Raw genomic sequence first — 19,849 nt, 5'->3', positions numbered from 1 at the left:
TAGAGGGGGGAGGAACTTGGGTGGGAGAGGGGAGAGGGAGGGGAAAGGCAGAACATGATCAGGTATGGGTGAGGGGAACCGGACTGAAGCCCTGAGGGCCAGCAAAAGAATGGAAACAGGTAACCTCGGGAGGTAGGAGGTGGGGGGAACCCTCTAAAATGTACTAGAGACCTGGGAGGCGAGGGACTCTCAGGACTCAAAAGGAGGGACCTTAGATGAAATGTCTTATAGTAGAGAGAGGGAACTTATAGAGTCCACCTCCAGTAAAAAGACAGGAGGGATGGGGTTGCCATCCCACAGTCAAAAACTCCGACTCAGAATTGTTCCTGTCTGAAAGAACTGCAGGGACAAAAATGGAAAAGATACTGAGGGAAAGGAGGTCCAAAAACAGGTACAACTTGGGATCCATCTCAAGGGGAGGCCCCAAGGCCTGACACTATTACTGATGCTATGGTGTGCTTACAGACAAGGGCCTAGCACAACTGCCCTCTGAGAGGCCCAACAAGCATCTGACTGAGACAGAAGCAGATACTTCCACCCAATTAACAGACAGAAGCATGGGACCCCTGTGGTTGAATTATGGAAAAGCTGGAAGAAGCTGAGGAGGAAGATGAACCTATAGGAAGACCAGCAGTCTCAACTAACCTGTACTCCTGAGATCTCTCAGACACTGAGCACCAACCAGGGCAGCATACAGCAGCTGATATGAGGCCCCCAACACATATACAGCAAAGGACTGCCTGGTCTGTCCTCAGTGGAAGAAGATGCACCTAACCCTCCAGAGACTTGAAGCCCCAGGGAGAGGGGAACTCTGGTGGGGTGGAGGGTGTTGGGGACATCCTCTTGTAGACGGGATAGGAGGAATAAGATGAAGAACTGTGGGAGGGCAGACCAGGAAAGGGGTAAGAACTGGACTTTTAAAAAATTATTAAATAATAATAATAATAATAATAATAATAATAATAATAAATATAAACCCAATTTGTTCTCTCTTTCTTACTAACTCTCATTAAGTCACAAGATTAATATCCTTTATGCATTCAAATGCCATATCTTTAGTAGTCAAATAAGCTCTAACTATTGAAAGAATAACCCTAAGGCAATTTTATTTCTTGCAATAACACTTTAAAAGATTTTTCTCTAATGGCTGACTCAAATGATAGTTTAATTATAATTTTTCTTTCCCATATCAGAAAGTCTGCCTCCTTTTAGCTTTATACTTCAAATATATTAAATTATTATGAACTTATCCAGCATACAAATTATACATGGAAACCAGCTTTGAGGCAATGAAGTGTAAAACTAGAAATTGCATCTTAATTCATTTGTCAATTAAAGAAAAATAAAAGTAAGTGAATACCATGGCTCTGCCATTTTAAAAGATATTTCTGAAAATAAGGGTTGTAGATCAATATGGTATGCTCTGTGCATTCAGGAGGACTTAGAGCATTCATCTACTGAAATAAAACACAGAAATTATGAAGGTTTCTTTTAAAACTACCACATTGCTGATTCACATCTAATTTTTATATTTATCACAGATAAGAAAAAGTAAGTTGATACTTTTAAAGATGAAATATTCAAGAGCAAATTCACCAGTTCAAGCCTATTTTGTAATTCCATCTCATAATATGAGTATCTGCCTGTAATAAAGCAACCATTAGTGCTTCCCAGAAAATCACAATTGAGCAAATAATACATTTCCTCTCATGGCTTTACTTAATCTCAATACTTGACACTAGGGTAATGAATAATTATAATTCAACAGATAGCAATGGGACAGTATAAGTATTAGCATTCTGAAGAATTAACCAGAAAAATTAGTTAATGCCTCACAACACATGATGTAAATCTTAGATTCAGTCTATCAGAACTAAAATACCCTCCGACTATGTAGTTAAAGTTCCATAGCTCAAAAGCAAAGAAAGAGCAGCTTACATCCATGACTTAAGTGTTACACAAAATGAGCCTTCTAGATCCTTGGCAGTTGCTTGTTTGCATTTGAGCTTCATCAGAAATATTCTCACAAAGATTTGGTTAATTCCAATATTTTCTGAAGCAAGTCATAATCTAAAATAGGTTTCACAGAGGAAATATTCAATTCATGAATATTAACATTTATGATTATTAATTTATACTAGCTATTCATCCATTACACATGCATATTTGGAAGAAATGTAATCTGGAAGAAATGCCATACTGCAGGAATTTTCAACTATTTATAAACACAGAAACACAGTCTTTTTTATATCTTCTTAAAGTTAAAAATCTCTCTCTCTCTCTCTCTCTCTCTCTCTCTCTCTCTCTCTCTCTCTCTTTCTCTCTGTTTTTTGAGAAAGGGTTTCTCTGTGGCTGTCCTAAAACTCTGTAGACCAGGCTGCCTTCAAATTCATAGAGGTCCCCCTGCCTCCGCCTCCTGAGTGCTGGGACTAAATGTGTGTGTCACCACTGCCCAGCTTCCTGTGTCTGCTAAAGGTAATTATACCAACTAATTTATCCTAGGAAAACTAAGGCACTACTTAAGCAAATCAAGAAAATTACTTTTAAAATGTAATTGCATAGCAATGCCAAGGATTGCAACTGTAAAAGCTTTTTAAACTTTCCAGAGCAGGTAATGCAAGCATACAGTGACCACTCAAGCAGTTTTCTCCTGGATTTAGCAGCAATTCTGACACAGTGATTTCCTTGAAGGCCATCTCAGCCTTCTATAATCCTTCATTAAAATGTTTGCATGGTGCTCAGTACACCAGTACACCCGGACCAAGCACTTCACCCACATCAGCAGGGCCTTATCAAGGAAACCTGCCACTCACTGCTACTTCTCTGCTTCAGTTGCTTGTTTGCTCAAATAAGCTGACACATTTGCCCGTTCAGTAGATTGTATCTAGGAGAAATGGTCTAGAGGAGTACTGTTCTATGTTGGTTCCATTAGGCGAAAGCTACAAAGCTGCTTAGCCATGATGTTTATCCTCCACTAATACAGCCTGTTATCCTGCCCTGCTTGTTTGGCTATCCTGAGAGATAAGCAAACTAAAGGGCTCATACTATATTGATCTTCCCTTTGCTACTCATGCAATATATTTTCCATGGCAATGCATTATGATAAAAATATCACCTACATTCAAAGAGACTGGAACATTTGCTGGACCTCACAGCCAGGCAGAGTTAATAATATAACCCTGGGGTTCACTTAAAACTTAAGACTGTTTTTGTACTTTGTACTCAGCCTGTTTGTTAAACCTGTCTTTCAGAGAACAATGTAACAACAAACCTTACTTGTTTTGAATTTCCCGTGTGATCAATTTTTTACAACCTAGCTAATGTATAGCTGTAGTCTTTTACCACATCCCCGACCCAAGAGTAAAGCACGTGTGATTGCATGTGTGGTATGACAATCATTTGCTAGAAACTTGAAATAATCTAAAAGCAGCCTTATAAACACTAGACATGGCATTTGGAGGCTGCCAGAGAGCGTGTGTCTGTTATGTGTTTCAGCTGGGGTCAAGGTGAATCAGTCTTATCCCTTATAAAATTCTGTTAAAGATTTCTATAAAATGCCTGTCTTAGGTAGGGTTTCCATTGCTGAGAGGAGATACCATGACTAAGCCTCTTATACGGGACAATATTTAATTGGATCTGGCTTACAGTTCAGAAGTTCAGTCCATTATCAGCATGACAGGAAACATGGCAGCATTCAGGCAGACAAGGTGTGGAATAAGGAGCCACGAGTTCTATATCTTGATTCCGTCAGGAGAAAATTGTCTCATGGGCAACTAGGAGGAGGGTTTCTTCCACAATGGGCTGAGCATAGGACCTCAAAGCCCTCCTACTTAGTGACACACTTCCTCCAATAAGCCCATACCCATTCCAACAAGGCCATACCTCCTAATAGTGCCATTTTGTTTATTGAGTAGCTTTTTCATGGAACCTGTGGCACCTCCAAAATAGGCAGTGTTGTCATTAGGCTAGTTTTACTGGCTATCTAGCTGACATTCTTTTTACTTTACTAGGGCAGCAAAGGAGACTCTAACAGCTGCCACTTATGAAGTCAAATTGCTCCATTCCCTGATTTTTTTTTTTTTTACTTACAGGAAAATGAACATCAGAATAAATACAATACAATATTAAAGGACAAGCCATTAACATTAATATCAAATTTTACCAATGCTTTAATAATTGTCAAGTATCTACCCTATGCCTCAGGTAAAGGTGGGACACCATCATGTATTTCAATTTCACCTTGTACTTTATAATGATTCAGCAAGAAGGCCATTGCCTGATTGCCAGCATCCTGATCTGGGACATCTTGTTTTCCAGAACTATGATACAATAAGTTTCTATCAACTATAAACCACTTTTTGAAATATCAGATATTCCAGAGTAGCACACAAAACAGATTAAGACAACAACTTACAAGCTGGGTGATTTGAGGCAAGGTACATATAAACATTCTAAATATTGATTTCTCTATATTATCTAATATTGACTATGCCTTAGTGAATACTAAGATAATGCTTGCTTAATCAAAAAGCAGTCCAATAAATGTCATGAGATTAACTACACATATTTATTGGCTATTATACATCAGAAAATATAGATAATACAAAAATTTTTAAAAATGAAACCTTTCCCCATCAAATTACCTAGCTGGAAGTAGTCAACTGAAGAGATTTGTTCAAAGAATCATCTGCTTTTCAGTGATTAATTTAATCTGTATCAGCATGTGGATCTATTGTGTGTATCTTCTTCATTTAATCTGCAATGTTACAGCAAAACAGTATGTTTGGGATTTTTTTTTTTTTTTTTTTGGCTATCTCAGAAATACATCTACCACCCCATATTTAAAAAGAAAAGAGTTATTTTACTAACCATAATATTACAGTGGCATATGTGTCCAGAAGTGAAATAACTATCTCTTGTTTAAAGAGAAAACCAATAATGTAAGATAGCAATACTATCACGGTTATCATAATTACAAAACATAGTTTGCAAGTCATATGGTTTCTGTTTAGTAAATATGCTCTCATTAAAGAAAGTTAAATGATATATAAAAGATTTTAAAAACTATTCTGTGATAAAATACAATGACCAAAAGCAACTTGGAGAAAAAAGTGTTTATTTGACTTACACATCCCAACCATAGTCAGTCATTAAGGAAATCTAACACAAGAACTCAAGGAGGAACTTGGAGGCAGACACTAAAGCAGAGGCCATGAAGGAGGACTGTTTACTGGCTTGCTTCCCATGGCTTTCAGCTTCATTTTTAACACAGTACCTTGTTCCCAGAGGTAACACCACCCACAGTGGGTTGAACCCTCTCTTATTAAGCAGAAATCGAGAAGATGACACACAGATTTGCCTACAAAAAAATCTAAGGAAGACAGGTCTTCAATTGGACTTCTTCTTCTTCTTCTTCTTCTTCTTCTTCTTCTTCTTCTTCTTCTTCTTCTTCTTCTTCTTCTTCTTCCTCTTCTTCCTCTTCTTCCTCTTCTTCTTCCTCCTCCTCCTCCTCCTCCTCCTCCTCCTCCTCCTCCTCCTCCTCCTCCTCCTCCTCCTCCTCCTCCTCCTCCTCCTCCTCCTCTTCTTCTTCTTCTTCTTCTTCTTCTTCTTCTTCTTCTTCTTCTTCTTCTTCTCCTTGTTATTCTTATTCTTATTATTCTTGCTCATGTTCTTCTTGTTCTTCTTTTTCTTTTTCTTCATATAACACAAGATACATAACAGTTATCTGAAAAGCTTCATCCAGCAGGAGATGAAAACAGATGCAGATACCCACAGCCAAACATTAGGAAGAGCTCAGGGAGTCTTGAGTGGGCAGAAAGATTGAGGGAGCCTGAGTGGTCAAGGACACCACAAGAAGACATATACACCCAACTAACCTGGACCCATGGGGGCTCACAGAGATATAACCATAGGCCCCCTACGCATCTGTAGATGTGCAGCTTGCTCTTCATGTGAGTCCCCTAACAATTGGAGAGGAGAATATCTCTGAGATGCCTTTTCTCTAGTTGTGCTGCTTTATCTTGCCTCAGTGGCAGAGGATATGCTTAGTCCTGATGGGACTTGATATGCCAGAGTGGATTGGTACCCATGTAGAGCTTCCCCTTCTCTAATGAGGGTAATAAAAAGAAGTTGTGAGGGTGGGAATTGGAGGATAGGAGGGAGGGGCCTGTGATTGGTATGTAAAGTGAAGAAATGGGGAAAACACAAAATAAAAGATAGTGTAAAAACTAACTGTATAACCAAGACTACCTTTAAGATTTGGGCCTCTTGGATGGAAAGATGGCTTAGTGGTTAACAGCACTGGCTTCAAAAGCTTGGAATACCCCAGATACAATTCATAGACCACATGAAGTTCAAGATGAAGAAAAACCAAAGTGTCCTTCTTAGAAGGGGGAGCAAAACACCCACAGGAGGAGATACAGAGACAAAGTATGGAGCAGAGACTGAAGGAAAGGCCATCCAGAGACTGTCCTAGGGATCCATCCCACATACAGTTACCAAACTCAGACACTACTGTGGATACAGAGAAGTGCTTGCTGACAGGAGCCTGATATAGCTGTTTCCTGAGAGGCTCTGCCAGTACCTGACAAATACAGAGGTGGATGCTTGCAGCCAACTATTGGACTGAGCACAGTGTCCCCAATGGAGTAGTTAGAAAAAGGACTGAAGGAGCTGAAGGGGTTTGCAGCCCTATAGGAAGATCAACAATATAAACCAACCAGATCCCCCAGTGCTCCCAGGGACTAAACCAAACAAAGAGTACACATGGAGTGACCCATGATTCCAGCCATATACATAGCAGAGGATGGCCTTGTCGGGCATCAATGGGAAGAGAGGCCCTTGGTCCTGTGAAGGCTCAAAGCCCCAGTGTAGGGAAATGCCAGGGTGGGAAGGTGGGAGTAGGTGGGTGCATAGAGGGGACACCCTCATAGAAGCAGGAGAGGGGGATGGTATAGGGGGTTTTCGGAGGGAAAACCAGGAAAAAAGGATAATATTTGAAATGTAAATAAAGAAAATATCTACTAAAAATAAAATATAAATTAGAAAAAAGAGAGCACTGGCTTTCTGAGTTCAATTCCCAGCAACTACATGGTGGCTCACAGCCATCTATCCCAGAATCTGATGCCATCTTCTGGTATGCAGGTGTATATGCAGATAGAGTACACACACACACACACACACACACACACACACACACACACACACACACTATATATATATATATATATATATACATATATATAGTATATACTGTATATATAGTGTGTATGTATATATACATATTCACAGTACATATACAATATATAGTATTTTTTTAAAGATTTTGGCCTTTAATCTCAGCACTCATGAGGAAGAAGCAGGTGGCATAATACGTGTTATATCCTATATAATTTGCCAAAATAATTCCAAATAGTCTTTAAATTATTCCCAGTCATAAGTAATACTGTATTAATATTTACTAATATCAAATAAAAACAGATATACCTTTCATCAAACTTACAATGCATGTTTAAATATAGATGGCATGAAATGCATGAGATCTTGTAAGATAGGAAACACTTGCAAAGTACACTCCATAGATGCTGCAGCTGAAATCAAACATGTCACCTATACAGTTGCTAATTGGGAAAGCTCCATCATATCCATAAAAATGCCATGGAGGGTAAAAAACCAGCAGTACTTCCACAGGAGCCCCACCCCCTTTCAAACTCACAATGTCAGACACCACAAATGGCAAAAGTACTGCCTTTCAATTTAATTTCTTTCTGTAATAATGTGATGCTGTGCAATAACAATATAAATAATATTTAAGTTTAGGTCATTGGCAATCGACTTCAGCAAAGCAAAAGGAGTAACCTGGAGAATAATCATCAATTACCTGCAGACAATGATCAAGATGAAAAGCAACACAAAACTCAATAGAGGGACAAACCCTGTAGGGTAAATGAAGAATCAGAGACTCAAGAGAGTACTGTTTCCATGAAAGAACAAAATAGGTTATTGTGAGAAAAGATATAGTATCCAAAGAAACAGTTTGTAGATAGCATAATATATAATACAATTATAAATATGGTTGCTATATTATAAAAGATTAGTTTCCTCTGAAGCATATCTAAGTAGCAAAAGAAACACAGCTAGAAAGCAAAAGAGAAGTTTTAGAAGGTCATACTAAAGTATGCCTTTGGAATGATTTGCAGAAAATGAGAAGAGCATGTCTAAAGAATCTTTGGTGAAGTATAGCAAATTATGAGTCGACAGTATCTCCTTAAAGCAAACTTTCCATGATGAAAATCAAAAAGGAGAGCTAAGAAAATGTAATTAAAGGAATAAAATCAAATGTCCTCCCTTGCTTAAAGATTTGAAGAAGACATATGAGCTATCTGCATAAATATACAATGGAATGGAATATTTTATGGGAAAGGATCAGTATGTATAAATGCCTTGGTATAAGAGCCTTCAGTTTCTGAGGAAAAGTAAGGACAGTTTGGATAGAGAGAGAATTAGGAGATGAAATGTTGAGAAAGTCTGTAGTTGACTGTGAATATGGCCTCTTATCCTTCCTCTTTTTGCATATTTAACTTTATAATGATATTCCAGGGTCTCCCATCAAGGATGCTATAGTTACTCCATGCACACAAGTTGCTAGGAAACATGACATACTATGGCCAACTGATACTAAAAAATGTGTTGCATTAGCTGGACATAATGGTGTCTATCTTCAATCCCAGCATTCAGAAAGCAGAGGCAAGCAAATCTCTACGAGTTGTAGGCTACTCTGGTATACCTAGAGAGTTCTAGGCCAGCCAGGGCTACATAGTAAGACTGTTCCAAAACGGTGAGCTACAGGCAGAGTGATGAAAACACTGGTAAATCAAAGTTTACCCTCTTGATTATTTGTCAGGAGCATACTATGTCGGAAATATAGAATTTATTGAGTAACAATAAATTCACACGGTTTAGCAGTTTCAAAGACAGTAATTTGTCATAAAGTTTCCCAACCTTGGTACCCTGGCTGAGGCAAATAAAAGTCATTTGTTGTAAACTTAATTACTAATATTAACTCTCATATCTATATACATAGTGCATTAGTTACTTTTTCTATTGCTATGATGAGACATCTTTACTAAGAAAATGAATAGATTCTATAATAAAGAAAGAAGATCTTACTTGGAATTTACAGTTTCAGAGGAATAGGAGTCCATGATCACTATGGTGAGGATCCTGGCAGGAATGATATTGGAGCAGCTGAGAGCTCATATCCTGGTTCACAAACAGAAAGCAGAGTAGGCATTAGAGATGACTGGAGGCTTCTGAATTCTCAAAGCCCACATCCATGACACACTGCCTCCAACAAGACAAAACTCCCTAATCTTACTTCCCAAACAGTTCTATCAACTGGGGAACCAAGTATTCAAACATATGTGCCTCTGTGAGTCCTTCTCATCTAAATATATATCCAAAGCAATACTATAACCCAGCAAATATCAAGTCCTGTAGCTCCATGTCCAGTTTCAAAGGGTTTAGAAGGCTCTTCCCTACAGCTTTGCATCCTGAAACATGTATCTTTCTTTTTAGTTGGTTTCACTCTTTGTCTGCAGATCTTCATGGAAATTGTCTCACGGTTCCACCATCTCCAACATCTTGTAGTTTCCACTGCAACCAAAGCATCACCTACATAGCTTTACATAATGGCCTCTCAGGGTCTCTTGGCTACCTTCATTTGAGAATTCCCATGCGACAAGCTGCCTGGCCTCAACAGCTCTCTGAAACTGCAAAGGAAGAGTCCACAGCCCCTTCATGTTTATATTCTTTGTGCCCCTTAAGTCATCACCATAAGTTGTGATAGACTCTTGCTGCCTTGAACCACATTAGTCACAAACTTTGTTTGCTATTGCCTAGGAGTAGAAAAGTCCTTAGGGTCTTTGAGCACAAGTTGAGAGCTTAGCTATCACATGAGGATATATACCATCACCAGGAATTCAGAGATTCTACTCAAAAATAGCCTCAAATCAAAAACGTATAAATTAATATTTTACAGTTGTATTAGTTGTCAGGACTTCTGTGACAAAATCCTACCAATGATGTATCTAAAGCAATAACACTTTACTTTCTCACAGTTATAGAGCGTAGATGTCTATGTCTCATATCAGAAAGTTTGGTTTCTTTTTTCTGTCCTTGGCTCCCCTGAATTCTTGCTTCCTTTTTTTTTTTATTTAGGCCCTTGCTGTGCAGGTAAGACTATGCTAAATCTTTCATTCATCTTTCTTCCTGCCTCACCTTCCTAATGTAGACATTATAGGTGTATATCACTACACCTTTGTTAGGATGTCCTTTTTCACTGTGTCTTCTGTGGTCTACTTTTGTGCATGAACACCCTTAGTATCCCTCTGTGCATCCTTATTGCTTCTTTTAAGGATTCTAGTCACATTGGATATAAACCCATCTAATGGTATCATGAACTTAATTATATCTTTAAAGTCCTGATTTTAAAATAAAGCAACATTCAGAGGTACTGTAATTAAGGCTTCAAAATATGAATTGGAGGAACACAATTTATCCTATAATAATATTCTCCTTAAATGATGATATGATAGTTATGGATAAAAAAATAATTTGGGAATACTTAAGCATCTCATGTCTAACACAATTCTCCCCAGTATGAACAATGCTAATAGCAACTCTATTTCTACAAAAAAGTCTCTAAAGCCAATAGATGAATATGTTACCCTTCTTAAATTGACTATCTTTAGTAAGATTATCATCATATATAAATTAATCATGAACATAACTGATAAACATATACATAATTATGACTTAAATATGTCCTACAAAAACTCATTTTGCTGGAAGCTTGATGGGTTCCCAGTGGTATTGAAATGGTGCTGCCTTCATGCAATGGGGCCTAATGGAAGTTAGTTAAGTCATTGGAAGCTCTCTTTTCATGAATGCATTGATGTTGGACTCCTGGAATGAGATGAATCTTTCAGAAATGCTTTTGTTTCCATGAGAACAAGTTATTATTAAAAGAATCAGGTCAGATCCCTACCTGGTTTCTTGTTTCTTGTCCTGCCATGTGATCTCTCCTTTTGCTTGCACTCCCACTACAATACAATGCATGATGTTGCAAAATGACCAGAAAGCCCTCACCAGAGCAAAGTAAATATTGTCAGAATGCCTTTGGACCTGTGAATTCATGAGTTAAGTAAACCTATTTTCTGTATAGTGTCCAGTTTCCAGTTATTTTGATACAGTAACAGAAATTAAACTAATATATCTAATCCTACTGTGTAGTTGATGAACATGGGTTCAGTGTATGTCTTTCCACCAATTCTTATACCTGAGATTCTGAATTAATATTTAAACTGGATCTGGACACGAAAATATCCCACTACCAGTGTTAAATTTGGAAAGAAGTTAGAACAATTAAAGACCAACTGGTGGTCTGAAATTCAGTAATCCATGGCATAAGACTGTTAAATCATTCTGGAATTTTCTTAGGAGGAATAAGCTATTTAATCATGTATTTAACCAATGTCTCCCTTAGATGGAATCAGTTGGCTCCAAATAAAAAAGTGTGCATAAGATTTGGTAGACAGACAGGGTGAGAATGTAGCAAGGAAAGATTTTAATTGAAGGTGAAAATATAATTTTGCATTTATAGAAGATCTGAAAATATTATGCTTCAATGTATGAAATAGTTGTTTTGCAGCAGCAATATGAACAAGATCTATAGATATGGACTAGAGTGATTTGTACAAATAATAAGTGAACATTGTGTTGTGTATTTAAAGAATTCAGAATAAAATGTTTTCTATGAAATAAAGATGATTTCTATATGCAAAAATACTTATAACAATTCAGATAAACCATTAAATAGCCAACAACTGTGTCTCAGAAATATTTTTTTTTACAGTAAGGCTCCTATGGTGGTTAACAGATGTTTCAAATAATAATTAAAATAACAGTTGTTGAGATGCCCAGAATTTTTTTTCAGACTTTCACTTTATGGCTAGAAGTCTTTGTGGGATTTACCCCTTTACTTTTGTGTCATGTTAAAATGATGGTCTGATGTTCTGGTATCTGTGACAACTTCCACGTGTAGCAGGAACATGCTGAAAAGCACTCTGCCTTTATTTAAATAAAAGTGCTTTTTAAGAAACCTAAATGTTAAAAGTGGGTTCTGATTTGGGGAAATTTCCCAACAGTTATTGTGAATTGGCTTTTATACAAAGGTATTTGTGAGGAAAGACAATGAAAAACAGAACAGAAGGTCACCTAATAGCAGGTAAATTGCTCTCAAAGCATCTTCTCTCTCATGTATAATGATGCATATAGAGAACAGCAGGGAGAGAGACATTTGGACAAAAATGAAAAACTTCACAGAAAATCAAGAGATGGAAATACAGTTGCCAAGTAAAGCTACATTGGAAGCAGATTGAAATTGAGGCCAAAACCTGACCTACTCCAGGGGACTGGTGGCAGTGGAGAGGAGTCATTCTAAATGGAAAATTAAAAACAAATGACCTTGTCCATGTCCTAGCATTAAGACTATAGCCTGACAAGCTTGTCTGAATTTTCAGTGAAATCATACATAGTAGTGCTTTGTGAATTTTCTTGACTGCTTCGCTGGTCCCTGTTAATGTACATATTTTGAAATGTGACTTTGTAGTTCCTCCCATCAAAAAGTGACTTTTGATTCTTCAACCTTGAATAAGAATTTGCCTTGAGAATTGTTTTAATCACTAGTATGTAACAGTTAATAGTGTTCCAATCCTATCTGTAGGCATAATGAGAACTTGGCCATTTCTTCATCCTCTCTGATGTGTCCTGAAAGTAAGCCTAGACTAGTAGGGAACATGTGAAACAAAAACTAGTTTGTCCATATGTAACTGAGGTCAACCTAAAGACAGCTAACTTCCCTCTCTCCCATCTTCCTTTCCTCCCCCTCCATATATGTATATACACAGAGACAGATACACACACAGACACACACACACACACACACACACATATAGTTATATATATATATATATATATATATATATATATATATAGTTATATATATATAGTTATATATATATAGTTATATATATATAGTTATATATATATAGTTATATGATCAGCTAGGTTTTCCTGATCCACAGTGTAGGGGCATCAGTCCAGCCAGCTAAGATCACAAATTTTTCCCTACCAATCTTCATACCTGTATGCAGCAATAAATGGCTATTTAATGACAGTAAGTTCTGGAATGATTACATAATGATTGATAACTGATACAGAGTTTGGTAATTTTATGTTGTGTGCAGCCAGACAAAAATGTGAATTATGTGACAATGTACTGCTGCATAGAATAGTTTAATTCTGAACATTCTTTGTAAAAATATTGTATGATGTTGGATTTACTTGCTCTAAAGGTATACTAAGTCACCCACTACTATTGTTCTAAATTCATGTCACACTTTATATCCAATATTTGTTTTGTAAAGTTGTATACACTAATAGCAATAATTTATAATTGCCATATTTTCCCAATTGGATTTAACCACTGAAAATTATGTAACAACTTTGATTACAAAGTTTCAAATTATGTAACTCTTTTTAGAGTTTTTGTCTCTTGTCTGATATAAAAATAGTTACTTCAGCTCAGTTTTCATTTCTGCTTGCATAAATATCATTTTGTACCCATTCCACTTTCTGTTCACATGTGCCTTTACTGCTGAAGTGAGGTTTTTGCAGGCCATAAAAAAGAATTAACCATTCCATTGACAGAAAATAGGATTAAACCAACTGGAGAACATTATGCTAAGTGAACTAATCCACATAGAAATGCAGCTCTCATATTCCTTTCTTGTAGGTGGGAGCTAATAGCTAAACAAGTCTTTCTCCATGTATAAAGTGATAACTAGAGTTTCAAAATTTATTGGGATGTAAATGAAGACTGGGTTGGATTGTTAGACACTGCATGCATGTATTATCATACTGAACTCCATTAATATGTACACTTAATACATGCTAAACAATAGTAAAAAATATTGTAAAGCATTATATCTTGGGCATGAGAGCAGGTACTGACTAGAAAAATAATACCAAGGTCTAAAGTGTGGTGGTACAATTGTTATGACGGATGTATCAACCCATAGTTCAGCACATTAAAATGACTAGAGGAGTTGTAGTTTGGGGGAAGTTTAGGAGATGAAAAAGTTTTCTAATGAAATTCTCACTTTGCCTCAGGAGATCTTCATGCAGCACTTTGCAATTTTTACCTGGATGCTCCTAGCTGTGTACGATAAAGTACAGCAAGTTGAATATGAGCTGAGAAAACAACTGGACAGTTCACAAGCAAAATTTGGAGATGCTATAAAAGATCTAAAACTTTCTAGTTTGAAAAATGAAGGGCTGGAGAAATGGCTCACCAGTTAAGAGCATTGACTGTTCTTCCAAAATACCCAGGTTTGATCCTCAGAACCCATATGGTAGCTCATAATAGTTTGTAACTCCAATTACAGAAGATCTGACACCCTCTTCTGACTTCTTTGGACACTAGGCATGCATGTGGTACACACACATAGGTGCAGACAAAGCACACTAAGACATTTCAATACCTCAAAAAATTAAGGTAGTAGCACATAGACAGAAGAGTTTCCAAGAAACTTAATGGTTCTATCCCAAAGTCAATTGAAATGGCCCACATGAACATAATAACCGCAAAGCTTTAAGACACTTGTGATTGAAGCTTTTGTTCAGTGAAGATTCGAATTTATGAAGACCATAAAAATTGAGTGATTATATTGGTAAAAGTGTTACCTACACACTAGACTTAGACTAAGTAAGAATAAGAAATTCAAAATGTAAAAAATATATCTAGTTCTCAACTTCCCATGAGCCAAATGCAAGGCTGAGAAAGGCTTAAGATCTGCTTTAGAAATGGACAAAGACAATAGACAAGACAATATATTTGGTGTTCTCAGGTGGCAGAACCAAGGTCCAAGAAGAGCAATGAGCAGTGGGATCTCTTATAGTCATTAGAACTACACTGTAATCAAGGGGCCTATTGGTTCCTTATAAATTATTAATGCTAGTGACTGTTATCTGATTACATTCTTTCTGGATGTTAAATGTATGTTGTGGTTGTTTTTTCCCATTTCATTCTTGAATATTCATTCAGAGATAATTTTTAAAAATAAATTAAATTAAATCTGAACACACACACACACACTACAATCTACATAGGTAGTAGACCAACATTTCCAACAAGGGGACTCTCCATGTGGAACAGACAGACAAGGTACTGGAAAGGGAAGGAGAACTGTGGTGGATTAACTGTGATGTTGGCCAAGCTCTCGGTTTATTCCTGTTACAATGTAACCTTGTAGGCCTTCTACTTCCATCCTATTGACCTTAAGTTATATACCTGCTTCCTTTGCCTGTTAGAATTCTGTCAACACTGGAGAACAAACCTAGGCTAGCATGAGTAAGCAAAAAGGAATGTTGGTTATCTTTCAAGAAAGCTCCTAGACACTCAATACATGGGAAAGCCTAGGACTTATCACCAGAACTCCCCACTTGTCTATAACTAAATTCTGATGTATAATGAGGCTAGCCAAGAAATGTGTCCAAGTGACTCACAGGCTCATGAAAAATAAAAGGTTGATCTAAGCCATTGAAATGTGAAGTGTTTGCTATAGTACAATGATAGATAATACAGGTTTTACCAATCATATAGTCTAGAATAAAGGGACTGTATTTATTTTCTGGGGACACTGTCAAGTTACCTCTCAACTCAAAACTAAATAGTAACCCAAAAGGGGAATAAATTTTTATAGGCTTGATTTGTTTTGTTTTGTCTTGTTGTTTATAAGGAACCATGCATGGGACTGGTGAGACATCTCTTATATTTTTGGTTGTAAGCTTAGCCTTTAATGGCTGAAACATCTCAGTGGTTAAGAGTGTTTACAGCTCTTACAGAGAACCTGGATACAGTTGCTCTAACTTCAGGGATATCACACCCTCTTCTGACCTCTGACAGGTTCCTACATGCATGAGCACAAACTCACACAGAAATAATTTTTAAAAATAAGTTAAATCTGAAAATACACACACACACACATCGACAATCTACATAGGTGGTAGACCACAATCTACATTGGTAGGGGTGGTATGAGAAGAAAAAATATAACGATACAGAATGAATGTCTTTGTTCCTTATTCATGCATAGAAATTTAATCATTGAAGTGATTATTAGAAAGTATGAATTTTGTCATGTAATTAGGTCATGAAAGCAGATCTCTCCATGTTCCTATAAGTAAGGACTTACAGATCTACCTTGCTCTTTCCACTGAATGAGGTGCATGCAGTCAGAATACCATCTTATAAACAGATAGCAGACCATTGCCATACACACATTCTACCTTTTGAATTTATAAGCCTCCATTATTTACAAGGGACTAAGGCCACACTATGTTGTTACAGTAGACAATATGAACTCAAACAGTGAGTGCATTTTCAACATAAAACTCCTATTGAAATGTGATTATCTAAAACTGATGTTTTAGGATTTGGTGCTTATGTCAAACAAATGACAGTGAATCATACAAGTGTATGCAAGTCTACCCCCTCCTCATAGCATATTCAAGTCTTATCATAGAACACAGGCTGGACTCAAAATCATCCCACCACTACCTCTCAATAGGCAGCCTTTATAGAGGTATAAGCCACCAGCCCTGGCCAAAATCATTCTTAAGTTGTTGGGTTAAAATAACAAACAAACTAACTAACTAATGTCTAACAACTACAGTATTAATTTGGCTACATGTTCTGATATCTTAAGTACCAATTGCCAAATATGAACTGGTATGACACTGAGAAAAAAGTATCTGCATTTTTATAAATTGAAATTGGAGTTAAATGTTGAAGCTATTTTCATGCAATTAAAACAGTAGTAGCTCTCTTTCAACAAAATACACAGAACTGTTAAAATGTATATACACTTTTGAGGTACCTCTGTTGTGTACTTTGAAAAAGATTTATTTTATCTGTATATGTATGTCTGTCTGAGTATATATCACACATATAGGGGTGCCCAGGAAAGAAAAAAAGGGTATCAGGTCTCCCAGAGTTGGAATTTCGGGGAGTTGTGAAATCCCCAAAATCCCCAACGTGGGCACATCTGATAGAATTCTTCAGATAAGCTCTGTATCAGGCCAATGACAGTTGGACATTAAACCAAGACATACCTCCTCATCAAATGGGAAATTGGAACACAGATATCATATAGAAACTTAAGCATTACCTCATCTTTCATGATGCTGGTGAGGACAGGACCTAAGATGGTTCAAGACGGAGGGATGCACATTGAGTATGTTCTTTTGGAATGACAGGAGGTCCACATAGATAAAAGTGAGTGACAGTACAACAGTGAGTTGAGATGTCTCTGAACTAAATTCTGTTGAAACACATTTAACTACATTCCACCCCTGCCAGAATCTTAGGCACCTTAGGCACTGAGATAAGCCTTGCTGAGACAGAAAAAAAAAAAACTTTGTGCTATTCTTTAGGGGGAAAACTGGTATGTGTTATCTACTAAAAATGGAAAACCTATGTTAGGAAAACAATGGAGTAATAACAGTGCTAACTAAGAAAATACATTGTATAAATAATTTATCTTAGTGTGGCTATTAAGTTATGAAAACTAATAAACAGAAGTCCTAAATAGACAGATAAAGCCTACTATACATCATTTTAATATATAGAATTCAGCTTTGTTTATGAGAGTAAGGCTTGGAACTATACCTACCACTCCCATGTTGTAGCAGATGATAGTGTGGAGAATTAAAAGCCTAAACATGCTAGAGAATTTGCTTTATAGCAGTAAGGGCAAAGTAAAATTAATTCATAGTAGTTTTCAGAAAATAGTTTTTCTCTTTAAGACCCTGAATTCTTGGCTTCATTCTATGAAAAGATGGATAACATGAACTGAAATCAGACCAGAGGCTCTGGCGAGCTCTTGGAGTGGCTGACAGAAAATTCAGAAAGAACTTAAAGTCAGGAACTGAATACCAGCATGACCAAGCTACGTCTGTTGGAAATGAAGGATGGACTTTCTTATGCTATGGAGCATAGCAGAATAGAGAAATTGAGAAAAGGTTTTAATGGAAGTAAAGAAAGTCAGCACTGTTACTCTTGAATGGAATAAAACCTTTATTTTAGGGTGAAGGGCTCCTTTAAGATATGGTCAAAATGCCGCTTTTTCGATATACATCAAATGCTTGAGTATTTTCAGGGTAAAAATTATATCTCTTCCAAACATTCTGTGATCTAAATATTCCAGCTCTCCTGAAAACTTAAACGCCCCCTTTTAGGAAACTAGTAGAAATAAATAAAAATAAAAATCCCTTTAGAGCACACACACACACACATTCACACACACACACACACACACACACACACACTACACATATATACACAGACTCTCTCTCACACACACAAGCACAGCAGCCTCAGGAAAAATAAAGAACAAATGAATTAAATAGAGCAAGGAACAAATGCTGATGTTTGAGGTAGAAAGAAGCCAAGGCTCCTGGCATAGATGATCCATGGGCTAGAACAGATGTATATGAAGAGAGATACAGAAAACCTGGATGTTGGGATTTCATTATAAAAGTGGTATTTTAAGATCTTTACCCTTATGGACATTAATCTTGTAGAAATAAACAGAGTATACAGTTCTGAGGGATCGAGAAATTGGTGAAAGGATCTAAATTTTCATGATGAGGGCTGATGGGATGACTGAGTGGGTAAGGAAACTTATCTCAAAGTCTGATGACCTCAATTAAAGCCTCAAAACTCACATGGTGGAAAGTAATAAACAAAGTCCCCCAAGTTGTCCTCTGAAATCCACCCTAACTGTATAGTAAATAATTATAAAAAATAATATTTGTGTGATGAGAGCCCAAAAAAGAAATTAAAAAAAACAACACTAGACACATTTAAAAGGAGATAGTTTTATTATAAACACCTTTAGCTTGAAAATTGCAATAATATTAAAGTATATAAATAAATATATACATATATCAATATAATAACATTACAATAAAATCAATACTTAAAACTTGTAAATAATTATAGATAAAAGAAATACAGTGTCAAATGGTCAGCCCTAAAAAACTCATATGCAAGTAACATAAGTAACATTATATAGACTGGAGAGGATGTATTTAGGAATATATATATATATATATATATATATATATATATATATGAAAAAAGAGCATGAATTTGAAGGAGAGTGGGAGAGTTTGGATGAAGGAAAGGGAAGGGAGTAATTTTGTGATTATATTATAATTTTAAAAATAAAAGATGTCATATACTTTGACAAATATAGAAAGAAAAAATAACAAAATTCCAAAATAAATTATGAGCAAATAGTATCACGTATAATATGAACTTTCAAAGTATAAATCCAGTGATAAATATTCTCAGATGAAATAAAATCTCAAAGTTTCCTTTTTCCTCCCAATACTCACAATTTCAATCACAAGTTTTTACGATGTGGACTATCAAGAGAGATGCCAGATCTAAGCCATACCCATTATTCATTGTATTAATTATTTATTAATAAAAGCTTAATATATTATAAGTTGAAAATTCTGTACTATATGTTATTTGAAAGGGGAACACTTAAAAGAGAAAATTTTGACGAGATAATGAAATAAAAGCATTTACATATCTTTTATTGTAAATCAAGCAAACAAAAATAGAAAACTGAAAAAAATGTGCTTGATTTACTATAGAGCAATATAAAATACTACCTTAGCAAAAATAAAATACATGAATAGTCTATGGGATGTT

The 19,849-nt window shown here is 36.4% G+C and overlaps 1 protein-coding gene across 4 annotated transcripts in view; it reads right to left on the bottom strand.

Moving 5' to 3' along the window:
• LOC117694468 (melanoma-associated antigen 1-like) overlaps positions 1 to 19,849 on the bottom strand; it is a 150,378-nt gene that overhangs the window by 56,356 nt on the left and 74,173 nt on the right. For 3 of the 4 annotated variants that reach the window (XM_076918517.1, XM_076918518.1, XM_076918516.1), the window contains one exon: positions 9,169 to 9,261. The exons of the other annotated variant lie outside the window; for it this stretch is intronic. The gene's annotated coding sequence lies outside the window, so the exon portion shown is untranslated. The remainder of the gene's footprint in view (positions 1 to 9,168; positions 9,262 to 19,849) is intronic. 4 annotated transcript variants of the gene reach the window in all.

Source organism: Arvicanthis niloticus, chromosome X (assembly GCF_011762505.2).
Source record: "Arvicanthis niloticus isolate mArvNil1 chromosome X, mArvNil1.pat.X, whole genome shotgun sequence".
Lineage (NCBI taxonomy): Eukaryota > Metazoa > Chordata > Mammalia > Rodentia > Muridae > Arvicanthis > Arvicanthis niloticus.
Note: the sequence above shows the minus strand (reverse complement) of the source record. Positions and strands in the feature narration are given on the sequence as shown.